General features: G+C 39.9%; 1 long non-coding RNA gene and 1 pseudogene across 2 annotated transcripts; one reads left to right on the plus strand and one right to left on the minus strand.

Moving 5' to 3' along the window:
* Positions 1–3,840: 3,840 nt before the first annotated feature.
* LOC309622140 lies at positions 3,841–11,394 on the minus strand. Its single transcript, XR_014240541.1, has 2 exons — positions 11,307–11,394; positions 3,841–5,517 (listed from the first exon to the last, which is right to left on the minus strand). It is a non-coding gene; the product is annotated as an uncharacterized lncRNA (long non-coding RNA).
* Positions 11,395–15,600: 4,206 nt separating this feature from the next.
* On the plus strand, positions 15,601–16,800 carry LOC309622141 (heterogeneous nuclear ribonucleoprotein A3 pseudogene; annotated as a pseudogene). The gene is made up of 2 exons: positions 15,601–16,762; positions 16,794–16,800. The product of its transcript is annotated as a heterogeneous nuclear ribonucleoprotein A3 pseudogene (transcript).
* The last annotated feature ends 598 nt before the right edge of the window (positions 16,801–17,398 follow it).

Here is a 17,398-nt window from a genome sequence, read left to right on the forward strand (position 1 = left end):
TTTTTAAAATAAAAAATATGAAAAAACTTATTAAAATTTTTTTTTAATTTCTAAAAATAGAAAATAAGGGAAAAAATATTAAGAAAACATTTATTAGGAAAAAAAATTTTTTTGAGTGAACAAAAAAACAAAGAAAAAAAACATGGACGGACCTAACCCTAGGACTAATGGTGAAAGCAAAGCTATACAGACAAAATCTCACCCAGAAGCATACACATATACACTCACAAAAAAAGGAAAAGGGGAAAAATTAATATATTCTGCTCCCAAAGTCCACCTCTTGAATTTGGGATGATTCGTTGTCTATTCAGGTATTCAACAGATGCAGGCACATCAAGTTGTTTGTGGAGCTTTAACCCACTGCTTCTGAGGCTGCTGGGAGAGACTTCCCTTTCTCTTCTTTGTTCGTACAGCTCCCGGAGTTCAGCTTTGGATTTGGACCCGCCTCTGCGTGTAGGTCGCCTGAGGGCGTCTGTTCCCCGCCCAGACAGGACGGGGTTAAAGAAGCAGCTGCTTCGGGAGCTCTGGCTCACTCAGGCCGGGGGGAGGGAGCGGTATGGAGGAGGCGGGGCAAGCCTGCGGCAGCAGAGGCCGGCGTGACGTTGCAGCAGCCTGAGGCGCGCCGTGCGTTCTCCCGGCGAAGTTGTCCCTGGATCACGGGACCCTGGCAGTGGCGAGCTGCACAGGCTCCCGGGAGGGGCGGTGTGTAGAGTGACCTGTGCTCGCACACAGGCTTCTTGGTGGCGGCAGCAGCAGCCTTAGCGTCTCCCGCCCGTCTCTGGGGTCCACGCTGATAACCGCGGCTCACGCCCGTCTCTGGGGTCCGCGCTGTTAGCCACGGCTCGCGCCCGCCTCTGGGGTCCGCGCTTATAGCCGCGGCTCGCGCCCGTCTCTGGAGCTCGTTTAGGCGGCGCTCTGAATCCCCTCTCCTTGCGCGCCACGAAACAAAGAGGCAAGAAAAAGTCTCTTGCCTCTTTGGCAGCTGCAGACTTTTTCCCGGACTCCCTCTCGGCTAGCACCGAAGCCCGAGCCTCAGCTCCCAGCCCCCACCCGCCCCAGCGGCTGAGCAGACAAGCCTCTCGGGCTGGTGAGTGCCACTCAGCACCGCTCCTCCGTGCGGGAATCTCTCCGCTTTGCCCTCCGCACCCCTGTGGCTGCGCTCTCCTCCGTGGCTCCGAAGCTTCCCCCCTCTGCCACCCACAGTCTCTGCCCGTGAAGGGGCTTCCTAGTGTGTGGAAACCTTTCCTCCTTCACAGCTCCCTCCCACTGGTGCAGGTCCTGTCCCTATTCTTTTGTCTCTGTTTTTTCTTTTTTCTTTTGCCCTACCCAAGTACGTGGGGAGTCTCTTGCCTTTTGGGAGTTCTGACGTCTTCTGCCAGCGTTCAGTGGGTGTTCTGTAGGAGCAGTTCCACGTGTAGATGTATTTCTACTGTATCTGTGGGAAGGAAGGTGATCTCCTCGTCTTACTCTTCCGCCATCTTGCCCCTCTCCCTATACTTCTTTAGACATGGTTTCATTTAGTTCTTTGAACATATTTTAAATAGCTATTTTAACATCTTCATTTAGTAAGTCCAATGTCTGAGATTCCTCACAGACAGTTTCTAAACTTTTGTATGGTCCATATATTTTGTTTTTACTTTGAATTTCCATATCTTGTAACTTTTTGTTGAAAACTCGACATCTTAAAAAATATAATGTGACAACCCTGGAAATCAGAGTCTACTACCTCCCTACAGTTTCCTGCTGTTGCTTTACGCTGTTTTTTTTTTAAGTAACTTTTCTGAACAAATTCTATGAAGTCTACTGAAGCTGCCACTCAACTAGCTTAGTGGTCAGCTAATGCCTAGATGGAGGTATCCTTAAACATCTAGAAACAATAAATCTCCCAGTCTTTGCCGAGGGACTACGTGCACATAGCCATCAATGCTGAGGGCAGGGAGTTATCAATTCTGCCTTAGCCTTCCCTTTCTTCTTGCCCAGAGCCTCAAGGGCAGCCAAAGGTAAAGGGTAGGCCCCTCTCAGATCTTTCCTGAGCATGCACTCAGGCCTGTGCACACTTGTGGTCTTCTAGAGTCCTAGGAATATATCAATGCTTTTCAAAATATCTATGGACATCTCATCCTCAGTTTTTCCGTTAAAGCTTTTGGTTAGTCTATTGTTTGTCTAAAGTGTTATCCACTGCCTCCTGCATTGTGACATTAAAACAGTTGCCTGGGGACTTCCCTGGTGGTCTAGGGGGTAAGACTCCGGGCTCCCAATGCAGGGGCCCCGGGATCGATCCCTGGTCAGGGAACTAGGTCCTGCAACTAAGGAGTCCGCATGCCGCAACGAAGATCCTGAGTGGTGCAACTAAGACCCGGCGCAGCCAAAATAAATAAATAAAATAAATAAATATTTAAGAAACTAAAATAAAACACTTGCCTGTAAGTGTTTTTTGACAAACACCTCACACATAGACACAGAGGCTCATACGCACTGGATAGCTCTGGGTAAGGTCAAATAAAGATAAGCCTTTTGAGTGGAGTCTTCCAGAGAGCCATCAGACAGATCAAATACTGACAATTCTTTGGGAATGAAATTGTGAAAGAGGTCCAGCTCTGTTCTGCTCCCTCCAGTCCTGGGAATGCAGGCTGATATTTTTCAAGGTTATCACTGAGCTGAGTGTGGCAATGAGAATAGGGCAAGGTAAAATGCCACAAGCTTACTATTCTTATCAAGGTTCAGCCATTTTTCTTGAATAAATGCTTACTACAAAAGCTACAAGCCTTTGGTTAATTTCGAGTTTTGGAAAAGTTTTCCATAAAGTTTTGCCAAAATTCTGTTGCTTTTATCACAGGGCAAAATGTTGGAGGTCTTTACTCCACCATTTTTTTCTGCTATTAACTCCTCACTTTGTTTTAAAAATCCCAACCAGTTCTCTCCCCATGGCTTTTTGCTCCTATTGACAGTACTAGTACACAAAATATTTAAATGTCTTTAAATGAATATAAAAATAACATCTATATTATATATTGGTATGAGGTATAAAATGGCTTACAAAAAAAAAGACATAGTACCTATCTTCACAGAACTTACTGTCAGATATAAATGAAATCCTGTTACTACTTCAGAGTGTTACTTGACCTAATGAGTAAATCTCTAACATCTATCTCTTTCTTTGCGAGGTTACCTTTGCCTTGTTTTTTTGTTTTTGTTTTGTTTTTAATTTATTTATTTTTATTTTTGCCTGTGTAGGGTCTTCGGTGCTGTGCACGGGCTTCCTCTAGTTGCGGCGAGCGGGGGCTACATTTCGTTGCAGTGCGCGGGCTTCTCATTGCAGTGGCTTCTCTTGTTGTGGAGCACGGGCTCTAGGCATGCGGGCTTCAGTAGTCGTGGCTCGCAGGCTCTAAAGCGCAGGCTCAGTAGTTGTGGCGCACAGGCTTAGTTGCTCTGTGGCATGTGGGATCTTCCCGGACCAGGGCTGGAACCCGTGTCCTCTGTATTGGCAGGCGGATTCTTAACCACTGCGCCACCAGGGAAGTCCCTTTGTTTTTGTCTCTAAAAGAATTTTATGAGTTCAATTGTTTACTCATTCTCAACTGAGGAGAAATTATTTGGTCCAAATATCTGCAATGGTTTATGACTTGCCCTTGGCCCCAAACTCTAGTTGGATCTTTCTAGTATCTATAGAATCACAACATACTAATAGACACTATCTATCAGAACAATTCCTAGGCTTTCATCTAGATCAGCTCTACTGGTCTAAGAAACTATTATTTTCTACTGTCAACTCCCTCACTCTCAGAATAGATGCAGAACATGATAAATGACAACCTCAAGTATATATAGCCAACAGATCTCTTCTTGTCTAACTGATGCATTCAGTACTTTATTTATACGGACAGTATTTCTCAGGATACAGTGTACCATCCCTGAGTCATTTCCTCTTCCCACTACTGTCCAATTTTTCTCAAAGTTAATGTCTCCAAAGGGAAGAGTTAGGATGTAAATGAATAGAAGTACACAGGAGGCCTCAAAAAATACTGGAACACCTGATTAGACTTCTATTGGTACATTCTGTCTTCTGAACTAGGGGGCTGAAAGTGAGACTGAGATAAAAGATTTTCCTACCTACAATCAATTAAGTAAGCTTGTTTTATGTCTCGTAGCCACTAAGTGAGTTTTTAAAATCATAGCCATGCAGGTAGTGAAAATTTCTTCCAGTTCCTGGTTATAGGCTTCATAATCAATCCTAACATATGAGCATTTTGTGGTTCTTTTTTTCAGTGGCATCACAGTGGGAAATCAGGAGCAATTATATCGGGGCTTTAACTCAGTTACCATTAGATACTAGTTGGGTCCTCTTAAAATTAACAGAAAATCTGCGTAAGACCAGGGACAACTACTTTCTTTTTAATTTCTACACCTATAAAGATGTCTATTGACAAATCATGAACAATTTATATCTAAACTGAACCAAGTCAACTCCTGTGGACCAATCAATATGTTATCCCAACAATCAAAACCCCGCACCATACCAACTCTGTATCCTTATAATTTTCCACAGAAAATATTTATTCAGTTCCTCCACAGGATGCTATTCATTTTCTAAATCTGCAGTTCTATTGTGGTGATCTCACAGGGATGTTGTGGGATATTTTAAAATTCTAGAGAAAGAGTGATATGTAATATCTGGTGTACAGGACAAAAACTAATCGCTAAAGATAGTTTAAAGTTTCAACATTAGATACTGCTACATTCCTTTCAATGCTGCTGTCTGTATCTCTGCAGAGTTGGATTTTTGACGGTTTCTGTAACAAAAGCAATAAATGAGGGTGGTTGTGTCCAATCTCATCTCAAGGTTTGAGAAACTGTGCCCTAATAGCCACACATATCTCGTTAGCAAGTAATTATGCATATTTCTGAACAAAGTAAAATGTTTTCTTTCAAACACAAAACGAAAAATATTTTTGCTTATTAAGCTGTAAGATCAAAACGCTAAGTATTTTTATACCCTAATAACATAATAGCTTAGTGTCTGAAAAAATACTTCATGTATTTATATGCTGCTGATGATTTATATCCCCACGATGATGAGAAAAGAAATCACCCAAACACTAAGGTGACTGTGAACAGAGAAAACTTGGAAACCTTTGTCCTAGATGGAGTCCACTAACCCAAACAAGTAACTGTTCATACAATTTTCTTCAAATATTTATCAAATGTTTGAGTGTACACAATACATCTGACCAAATAACTCACCTATCTGAACCAGAGCCTGTGTCATGAAAATCTCCATGTTTCACTTAAAGATTAAAGAGCACTGAGCTTTCATATGTCATCCAGAATTAAACAGCCAATCCACAAATAAAATTTCAAAAAATAAAATTTTGAATAATTTCTGCATAATACCTGAGTGTGAGCTCTCAGTGGTGGTGTCTGACTTGGAATCCAGAGATGAAGGAATTTGTCTTAATTGGGGAACATAGTACATCTTTGTACTACCAGAAGGCTTATATGGCAACAGTAAAGGCTGGCCTAAGGACATAAAGATCAGAATAATTAATAAGAAAACATTTATTAATTAACTGAACAAATATTAAGCACCTTTAATGTGCCAAGCAGTGGTCAAGATTCTTGGAATGTATCAGTAAACTAGCATTCTAGAAGAGGGAGATAGACAGTAAACAATTAGCATACTAAATAAGTAAATCATCTAGTATTTTTATAAATTATTAGTGACATAAAAAATTAGAAAATACTGGGACTTCCCTGGTGGTGCAGTGGGTTAAGAATCTGCCTGCCAATGCAGGGGACAGGGGTTCGATACCTGGTCTGGGAAGATCTCACATGCTGTGGAGCAACTAAGCCTGTGCACCACAACTACTGAGCCTGCGTGCCACAACTACCAAAGCCCGCCCGCCCTAGAGCCCGAGCGCCACAACTACTGAGCCCATGTGCCGCAACTACTGAAGCCCACGTGCTCTAGGGCCCTTGTGCTGCGAGTACTGAGCCCTCGTGCTGCAACTACTGAAGCCTGTGCGCCTAGAGCCCACGCTCTGCAACAGGAGAAGCCACCACAATAAGAAACCCATGCACCACAACGAAGAGTAGCCCCTACTCACCACAGCTAGGGAAAGCCCGTGTGCAGCAACAAAGACCCAAAACAGCCACTCCCCCCCCAAAAATTAGAAAATGCTGAGGAAGATTAGAAGTATTTGGGAAATTGCAGCAGGATGCAGTTTAAATAGAGTGGTAAGGGTAGGATTCATTGAGAAGACGACTTCCTAGCAATCTATTCCATATTTAGATGGCTCTAACTAAGAAACACTTTATCTTATATTGAACCCAAACCTGGTCGTTGTTAACCCCTACTACTGATCTTTGAAGGTTCTCCCTCCAGAGTCATAGAAAGTAAATCTAATTCTCTTCTATGTGGCAGATTTTCAAAATAAGTTTCCCATTAAAAAAGTATAACTTCTCAATATTAAAAAAATACACAGAAATAAAAAAGACAAAGTCTTACCACTCAAAGATAACTATTATTAATATTTTAATGTATTTCTACAGGTCTTTCCTCTGTATTTCTTATTTGTTTACATAGTTGTGTATAGTATGTATAATGTGGAATTCAGTTTTTCTACTTTACATTGATAATAAAATATTCATTTTATTTCCTATCGTCACATTTTTTATCATTCTACTACACATTAAGTGTATTTAACCCTTCTCATAATGTTAAAAATTTAGGCTGGATTAAATTTTCAATAATAAAGAATTCTGTAATAAAGACTTCCTGTTTATAGCATACCCATTCTCCCCTGCTGCCCCATTTCACATAAGTTTTCTGATTTCAGAGTGAAAAATTATGTCATTTATAAAGTTTCTTTTTTTTAAATACTAACTGCTAAAATTCTTTCTAAAATGTCTGTGACATGGTAGTAATTTGATTATTATAGAAGATGAAATCTTTTTCTTCTTCTTCTTATTTTTTTGCTTCATTGGGTCTTCATTGCTGCACGCGGGCTTTCTCTAGTTGCGGTGTGGGGGGGCTACTGTTCGTTGTGGTGCGCGAGCTTCTCACTCTTCTCACTGCAGTGGCTTCTCTTGTTGTGGAGCACAGGCTCTAGGCACGCAGGCTTCAGTAGTTGTGGAGCATGGGCTCAGTAGTTGTGGCTCGCAGGCTCTAGAGCACAGGCTCAGTAGTTGTGGCACACGGGCTTAGTTGCTCTGCGGCATGTGGGATCTTCCCGGACCAGGGCTCGAACCCGTGTCCCCTGCACTGGCAGGTGGATTCTTAACCACTGCGCCACCAGGGAAGTCCCTGAAATCTTTTTCTATACACTTGTTTTTCTTTCATGATGTGGTAGAAACTCTCTCTCTCTCTGTAACAGCATTTTGATATTTAGCTGGGTACATACTGCTCATCTGTACACTGTATTTCCCAATCTCCCTTGCAGACATGTATGGACATATGACTAAGTCTGGGCCCATAGGTCAAGGGTGAGAATAATGTCTGCAACTTCCAGGCATCCCATTAAAACACTCCACCGGCTGCTGCTAAAATTTATCCTCCCCATTACTCTTCTTTTCCAGTATTTTCTTTATTAGTCTTCCGGAAAAAACTTAAGATCAATTAAACAAGTTCAAAAGAACAATTCCATTAGAATTTTGAGTAGAATTACATTAGAGTTTAAATTCATTTGGGAATAAATGACATCTTTAAATATTCAATTTTCCCATTCAGAAATATCCCATCCCTCCTTTTAGTCTACTCTCCTTTTCTATGCCTACACAAAGGATTAGTATTGCCATCACATGAGTCCTATAAAATTCTTGTTTAGGTTACTCCTCAGTATTCATGGGGTTGTACTGCTCATTCAAATAGAATTTTGTAGATAGCTACCACTTCTCCTGATTAAACACAACAGCTTCTTCAGTTTATCCTTATGGACCATGGTCTTCTCTTGCATCCTGTAATCACCTCTAGATGGACTCCTAGTTGCCCATGTCTAGTTTATAAAAATCAAAATACTCTAGACAGAGTCTGATAGTCCCAGAGTAGAATGAGATCTCCTTCATTCTGGACGCAATAACAACTTTTATATTACTTAGAATTGTGTTACCATCCTTGACCACTCCATCATTCTGATGATTTGACATGGAATCCATATTACTAGTACCCTGCTTCCAACCAAGGAACTGACTTCATAGTGAAGGAAATGAGACAACAGGCTGATGCCTAAAGGGAGTCACTGTTCTCCTCACAAGCCTGATCACCCACAGCTATGGTAAACTCAAAAACAAAAAAGCGAGTGAACAATTTACTGATAACTGTCATGGCACAAGCTGGGAGGCATCACTTTCTGAGGCTGGAATGCTAGCTTGCCAAATACGGCATGTGCTCAGAACCACATATGGCACTTGCCTATCCTACAGACAGAATGCATATATTTAGGAACAAAGGCAGAAGCCTTTAAAATCTTTTGCTTTCTATCTCTGTGACTCTGCTTTGTTTGATGGAAGATCTTAGAAATAAGGGAGGGGCACTTCTACCGGGAGACAGGAGCCATCTAGTCATTTTACATTCTTTATGTCACTGAAACAATACAGGGAATAGGATGCCATAGTGTTGACTAAAACTACAATTGACCTTAACTATCAGGGAGAAATAAGGTTACCTTAAAAGAAGAAAGTCAGTAGGAGTATGGCTTACACCTAGGGGACCACTTTACCAAGCCTGGTCATAGAAATTAACAAAAAATGACCTTAAACCTATGCAGGGCTAGCAAAGCCTTAGACTACTTAGGAATACTTGTACCAACCTATCAGGCAAAGCCCCAGCCAATGAGAACCTGGCTGAATTCAAGGAGAATGAAGAAATGTATAGAGGCTGGAAGAATTTAAATAACAGGAAAAATAGGCTGTAGCCTCTACTTCTCTTTGGACGTTGCTGTAGTCATTATTGTTAGAATATTGACTTAGTAGTTTTCTTCCTCCACCAGTGTATATAAAGCTTGGTGGTGATGGTTAAATTTACCATTTAGTTCAAAGTTTGCAGAAAATGGACAACAACAATTGGGCAGAATTACAATGGACCCAGGGCAAGAATGGCTACCATGTGGAGATGGAGAATTCAGAGGCAAGATAAGTGGCTTTTTGAAATTCTCAACAACTTTCTGTTTGGATGCAGAAGTCTTAAAGTTACTTTGGACTGCCTATCTCTGGGGGAAGAAGCGACTATTCAGCAAATAATGGTTGTTCCTGGGAGAGAAAGAAAGGACTGCAGAAGGGTAAAGAAGAAAGTCCAACCATAAACTTTATTCCTTCAAAAAACTTGCAAATGGAACTAAATATAAACATATAGCATATTACTCTTAATTTGTTAATTCAGAGCAGTGGACACATAGTCATAAATTCAACATGCTATTCTGTATACTTTTAAAATATTTTTAAAATTTTACTTCTGAATCCACAGAGTTAAAAATCTTTTATTATTAAACCAAATAATATTTCTCTTTTAAAGGAGTCTTTTCTACCAAGTACCTGTATGTAAAGGTAAGACCGTGAACTGTGGGCTCTATGTAGACCGATCCATTTGATGTCAGAAGAGGTATAAAATACACTTTCACAGTTGGATTTCCTCTCCTGTGCTCTGCCACCAACATGAAAACAGCATACCCAGAGTAGCCTGGGTTTCAGTACAAGGCATGTGGAACAGACCCAAACCGTTTTTGCATCCTGATGCCAAACTCCAACTGACTCATAAGCCCATGAGTGAGGAAAGCAAATGTCTGTTGTTACGAAGCACTGAGATTTTCGAGGTTCTTATACAGTATCACGGTGGCAATAGGTAACTGACACATTAAAGGTGTTCTGTGTGATATTGATTAGACTATACATTTGGGGGGCATAATTTTATATCACAATAAAAATGTATAAGATATATAACCATCTCGGGTTTCCCTGATAGCGCAGTGGTTAAGAATCCGCCTGCCAATGCAGGGGACACGGGTGCCAGCCCTGGTCCGGGAAGATCCCCCATGCCGCGGAGCAACTAAGCCCATGTGCCACAACTACTGAGCCTGCGCTCTAGAGCCCGCGAGCCACAACTACTGAGCCCATGCACCGAAGCCCACGCGCCTAGAGCCCGTGCTCCACCACAAGAGAAGCCACCGCAATGAGAAGCCCGTGCACCGCAACGAAGAGTAGCCCCCGCTCGCCGCAACTAGAGAAAGGCTGCACGCAGCGATGAAGACCCAACACAGCCAAAAATAAAATAAATAAAAGTAAAAAAAAAAAAAAGAAAAGAAATATAACCATTTCAACATATAAATGTATTTATTCAAATTAAATTCAGTGCAATTTACATGTGGAACTAAGCAATTTTCTTTATACATTTAGGCATATTCCATTTATACCTACAGACAGGTAAACTTTTTGCACAAGTAGGAAAACTTAAAATATATTTTGAATAGATTTGTACAAACTGTTGAATACTTTAAAATTAGTAATTGAAAGTTCCCACCCTCATTTGGAGGTAGAATGGGAACTTAACTTTCCAGTTACTGGTCTGAAAAAGAAAATAACTTGCTATAATTTTGAATGTTATATAGTATAAGCACTATAAAAATATCACTGTCATGATAGCATAGGAACACTCTAAATGTAGACCTTATGGTAGAAATTGCTAGCTGTTCACCAAAACTCATTTCTTCTTCATCCTGGAAAGCACAGCTAAACTATTCCTAGTCAGTGGAAAGTGATGTGGGCCACACCTAGGCCTAGCCCATAAAAGCCTCCCAACATGTGCTCCTCCATGCTTTTCGTCCCTTCCAGTTGACTATGATGATGAATCCAAGGTTCCATGTTTTAAAGAAAGCAGAGTCACAGTCAACCTGGGTCCCTGCTCAACGTTTCTTGAGCAAGAAATAGACTGGTATTGTGTTTGCTATCTGTTCACTGTATCATGCAAAACAATAGTAAAAGAAACAATGCCAAATAGTTATCTACCTCCCTAAAATTGAACCTCTATAGTTTTTATGTTTTCATGAACTACTTGCATTCTTATGACAAGTATTATGAGTTGAAAATACGTCAGCCACAAGTAGCATGAGTTTCACATAGGTTGTTAACTTCACTAGAAATTGAAGTAAAAACATAATAAATTATATTCTCTTCATAGCTATGTAAATAAAAGATGTTTTAATCATGTACAACCTAATGCTTAAAATTAAAATTAGGTTTTCTAACTAGAAAGACCCAATCAAGAAATTTCTTAGTTAATGACACACAAAAGTTGGTAATGTGACCTAAAATTCTCTTACCATCTGTGCCATGAAGAACAGTAATCTGTTGGACTGAAGATGATGAAGCAAACTTGACAGGAACTTTGCCCAACTTCTGTGTACTGAGGTCTGGAATATCATGTCCACGATCTTCAGCATTAACAAAAATCTCAGATGAAAACATGGTTTTTCCTGGACTCTCTGTTGTTATCTGAGTGACTGCATCAGATGATAATTTTCCAGAGAAGGGAGAAAACGGGGTCTTAATCTCCTTTGGTGATCTGAACAAAAAAGAGAAAGCACACAGCAGGTCATATCCTTGGCTTATCAAATACTGTAATTTCTTTCCAAATGTGGCTTCAATATTTTTTGGAGACACATCCAACTCAAATGGTTAAGTTATTTCTGCAGTACCCTGTGCTTTTTTACATACTTATTACAGGGTGATCATGCATGAGTTTACTTTTACTTATTTTAAAATCTACTTTTATTTTGGATTTAGAATGCTATTATATAAGGAAAGGGTACTTTTCAGTTGAAGTGGAAAGATATCCATTAAAAAATAATTACTGGAAGTCCACTATAAATTAGGGGACTATGCTAAACGCATAGAGTGTACAAAAATAAAAAAGAAACAGAGCCTTTCCTCAAAAAGTTTATATGTCAGTGGGGGAACCAGAGGTTTTTAAGGTTGTAATTATGTATATAGATTATAAAGAATCCATATTAAAACATAATGGAGTAAATAAATGAGTGTATAAATAAATAAATAATAGGAGGGAGGGAGAAGACAAATCTTGCCAACAGAAGAATTCCATATGTAGGTAACCTCCCCCCCGCCCCCCCCCGGCATCCATCTCCTCCCCAAGGAGGTGGAGGTGAAGCTTAATCTTCCCCTTAAGTCCAGTCCTGGGCTGGCCTTAATGATTGAATTCCAGAGACAGTATAAAATGGGAGAAAAAGTAACTTTACAGTGGAGAAACCAAGCAAACACCATGTTATGCAAGTGATGATGTTTCACATCACCAGTGATGTCACGGAGACACTACATACTCTCTGTTATGATGTGATGAGACGGTTACTTCGCTTCTGCGGTATTCTTTGTCAAAACCTATAACTCCAGTCGAATCATGAGAAAAACATCAGCCAAACCCAGACTGAGAACAATTCTACAAAATATCAGACAAATATTCCTCAAGACTGTCAAAATCATGAAAAACAAGGAAGGAATGAGGAACTGTCATAGACCAGAGAAGACTAAGGAGACATGACAACTAACTAAGTGGAATGTGATATACTGGATTGGGTCCTAGAACAGAAAAAGGTCATTAACAGGAAAACTGGTGAAATCCAAAAAAAGTCTTAAGTTTAGTTAATAGTAATGTATAAATGTTGGCTTTTTAATTTTGAAAAATATACTATGGTAGTATAAGATGTTAGCAATAGGAAAAACTGGGAGAGAGGTAAAGGGAACTCTGTTTGTATCTTTTCTGCAGATTTGAAATTATTTGAAAATGAAAAAGGTCATTTTTAAAAAATGGAGTAATACTGTATTGTATTATATCACAGAAGAAGAAGACCTTTTAAAAGGTCTTTTAAATCTCTACCCTCTATATACTATTCACTAATTAAAAGGACAATTATGAGAAAAGAAAATAGGCCCATCTCCCTTATGTATACAGAAGCAAAAATCATACACAAAATGTTAGACAATCAAATGTAGAGTGTGTGAGTGAGTGAATGTGTGTGTGTGTGTGTGTGTGTGTGTGTGTGTGTGTGTGTGAATTCCTACCAAGTTGTTTTACTCCAGAAATGCAAGGTGAGTTAACATTCAAATATCAATAAATGTCATGCACCACATCCATAAAATAAAGGAGAAAATGTATATGATCATATCAGTATAGTCAGATAAAGCATTTGATAAAATTCAATAATTATGTATGATTAAAAACTCATAGCAAAGGGAAACTACAAAAAACTTTAGAGCCACCATCCTATTTATAGTGAAATGTGGAGAACGTCCACTGTAAGATTAGGAACAAAATAAGAATGCCAACTCTTACCTTTTCTATTCAACCTATTAGTAAAAGTATTAAATGGCATTAGCAGTAAGGCAGGAAAAAGAAATCAGAAATATAAGGCTAAGAAAGGAAGAAATCATACTGTCACTTTCCATAGTTGATATAATTAAGGATACAGAAAATCCAAAACCATCTACAGATAACTTATTAGAATATCAGTTAGTTTTTAGAAGAGTTGCCAGATAAGAGACCAAACATTAAAAAATTCCACTAACATTTTTCTGTGTCTGAAAAGTTATAAAATTAAAAACTAAAAAATATGCCATCTACATTATCATCAAAACATCATATACCTAATAATAAGTGTAATAAAAAATGTAAGAACCCTATTAGAATAGAAAACTATTGATATATCATAGAGAGAAATTAAAGGTGATCTAAATAGGATTTCTGCTTTGAGGCAGGATGTATAGGCATACCTCACTTTATTGCACTTCACTTTATTGTACCTTGCAGATAATGCTTTTTTTTTTTTTTTTTTTTTTTTTTTTTTTTTTACAAATTGAAGGTTTGTGGCAACCCTGTGTCAAGCAGCTCTACTGGTGGTGCCATTTTTCCAACAGCATTTGCTCACTTCGTGTCTCTATGTCATGTTTTGGTAAGTCTCACAATATTTCAAACTTTTTCACTATTATACTTGTTACATGATCTGTGATCAGTGATCTTTGATGTTACTATTGCAAAAAGATTACAGCTTGCTGAAGGCTCAGATGATGGGTAGCATTCTTAAAGTCTACTTTCAAATTAAGATATGTACTTTTTTTAGACATAATGCTATTGCACACTTAATAGACTACAGTATAGCATAAACATAACTTGTACATGCACTGGGAAACCAAACAACTCGTGTGACTTGCTTTCTTATGATATTCTCCTTATTGTGGTGTCTGGGACCAAAGCCATATCTCCATAATAATATGCCTGCACTAGGTAGGCACAGGCCATCACTCCTGCTGCAACGAGCAAACAAACTTGAATAAAAGATCATCGAGCTAAGGAAGCAATCAAGAAACAATATCAACTAATATGCTAGAGAGGGACATTTAGAGATTTGGAGCAGGGGTTTGGTGTAGGGAGACATACTCCACTGGAAAAGAGAAATCACCATATCTTTTGATGAACTCATTTGCTGGCATGATGGAGTGAAATCTAGCAGAATGTCAAGCCGATTTCCCCCACAGGACATTTCCTTAGTGTCAGGGTGGTATAGGATGATGGGGGACTGAGCCAAGAAAGCAGAGTGAAATTTCCTGCACAGTCATGGCACTAACAAACCAAATCCCGCTAGATAAAGGGGCCTGTGACAATCATTAGGTCTCCTCTTCAAGACATTTGCCAGTTTTTGAACCTATATAAAGCAGGAAGCTAAATACCTAATGCCTGAGGGAGAGAACTTTCCAAAGTGAGGAATTAGAGACCTACCAGACTCACAGTAAAAACCCAGAAGTGCCATCCCCAAGAAGGGGGCTGAGTCAGAAAAAGTGAAGTCATCTGCAATGTTTCAGTGTTTATGAGACAAATTTTCACTGAGAAAGTGTAACGGCAACAAATACATAGCTGGTCTCTCCTTACATTTGCCATACTCTGAAGCTGTGAGAACTGAGAGCCTAAAGAGCTGAATTCAAACATCTGAAAGACTGAAGTCAATAACTGACTGTATTTATTGAAGAATCAAAGACCTGTCAGGCTCACAGCAAAAATCCAGGGAGGCCACAAATTAGGAAAAATCATAGGTAGGATGAGACAACTAAAGCTCCAACCCAGTTCTGACCTAGTAAAATTCCTGAAATGACTGAAATGATCAGCCACTCTGATTAACAGAGAAAAGGGTAAATCTTCTCTGGTGCAAAGTAATAGCATCTTCAGTCTCTATGAATTTTTTATTCACCACGTCCAGCACACAATCAAAAATTATGAAATTCCTGAAGCAGGAAAAAGTGACTAAAACTTAAGACAAAAAAAAAAACAAAAAAAAAAAACCAAGAAAAATTGATTTAGAGGGAATTCAGATTCTGGAGTTAGCACAGAACTTTAAAATGACTATATTGAGAGTAAAAGATGGGGATTAATAGATTAAAATATGGAGAATCTCAACAGAAAATTGGAATCAATTTTAAAAAATCAAATACAGATAAATGAAAAATAAGAAAACTGATCCCCAGCAGACCTTAGGGAATACTAGAAGAAATTTTTTTGGGCTGAAGTAAAATGGCCCAACATAGAACAGAGCTGGGCTCTCGGTCCCATATTGAACTCGAGTTGGAAGAGGCGAGTCCGGTCTCAAAACGGAGGTAAAACCGCCGCCCGGTCGCCCCCAGCCCGACTCCGGCCGCCGCCGCCGCCGGGGGGAGGAGGGCCATGATCCAAAGGAACCAGAACAGTTGAGAAAACTGTTTATTGGTGGTCTGAGCTTTGAAACTACAGACGATAGCTTAAGAGAACATTTTGAGAAATGGGGCACACTTACAGATTGTGTGGTGATGAGAGACCCCCAGACAAACCGTTCCAGGGGCTTTGGTTTTGTGACTTACTCTTGGGTTGAAGAGGTGGATGCAGCAATGTGTGCTCGACCACACAAGGTTGATGGGCGTGTAGTGGAACCAAAGAGAGCTGTTTCTAGAGAGGATTCTGTAAAGCCTGGTGCCCGTCTAACAGTGAAGAAAATTTTTGTTGGTGGTATTAAAGAAGATACAGAAGAATGTAATTCGAGAGACTACTTTGAAAAGTATGGCAAGATTGAAACCATAGGAGTTATGGAAGACAGGCAGAGTGGAAAAAAGAGAGGATTTGCTTTTGTAACTTTTGATGATCATGATACAGTTGATAAAATTGTTGTTCAGAAATACCACACTATTAATGGGCATAATTGTAAGTGAAAAAGGCCCTTTCTAAACAAGAAATGCAATCTGCTGGATCACAGAGAGGTCGTGGAGGTGGATCTGGCAACTTTATGGGTCGTGGAGGAAACTTTGGAGGTGGTGGAGGTAACTTTGGCCGTGGTGGAAACTTTGGTGGAAGAGGAGGCTATGGTGGTGGAGGTGGTGGCAGCAGAGGTAGTTATGGAGGAGGTGATGGTGGATAAAACGGATTTGGAGGCGACGGTGGTAACGATGGTGGTGGTCCTGGTTACAGTAGTAGAGGAGGCTATGGTGGTGGTGGACCAGGATATGGAAACCAAGATGGTGGATATGGTGGCGGTGGTGGAGGATATGATGCTTACAATGAAGGAGGAAATTTTGGAGGTAACTATGGTGGTGGTGGTGGGAGCTATAATGATTTTGGAAATTATAGTGGACAACAGCAATCAAATTATGGACCCATGAAGGGGGGCAGTTTTGGTGGAAGAAGCTCGGGAAGTCCCTATGGTGGTGGTTATGGATCTGGTGGTGGAAGTGGTGGATATGGTAGCAGAAGGTTCTCAAAACTCAGAAGAAAAGGGCTACAGTTCTTAGCAGGAGAGAGAGCGAGGAGTTGTCAGGAAAGCTGCAGGTTACTTTGAGACAGTCGTCCCAAATGCATTAGAGGAACTGTAAAAACCTGCCGCAGAAGGAACGATGATCCATAGTCAGAAAAGTTACTGCAGCTTAAACAGGAAACCCTTCTTGTTCAGGACTGTCCTAGCCACAGTTTGCAAAAAGTGCAGCTATTGATTCATGCAACGGAGGGTCAATTAGATGTACATTCCTGAGGTCTTTTATCTGTTGTAGCTTTGTCTTTTTCTTTTCATTACATCAGGTATATTGCCCTGTAAATTGTGGTAGTGGTACCAGGAATAAAAAATTAAGGAATTTTAAACTTTTCAATATTTGTGTAGTTCAGTTTTTCTACATTTTAGTACAGAAACTTTAACAAAATGCAGTTTTGAAGGTGTTTCCTTGTGAGTTAACAAGTAAAGAAGATCATTGTTCATTAATATTTTGTATGAATTTTGCTAAAGTTAACTGTAAAGAAACACCTGCTGACTTGCAGTTTAAGGGGATCTATTCTCCCCATTTCCAAACCATGAAATGAATGGGCTCTGACATGTGGAGAGAATAGATATTTGTATGT

This window comes from Balaenoptera borealis, assembly GCF_965194805.1.
Source record: "Balaenoptera borealis genome assembly, contig: HAP1_SCAFFOLD_1619, whole genome shotgun sequence".
NCBI classification, from domain to species: domain Eukaryota; kingdom Metazoa; phylum Chordata; class Mammalia; order Artiodactyla; family Balaenopteridae; genus Balaenoptera; species Balaenoptera borealis.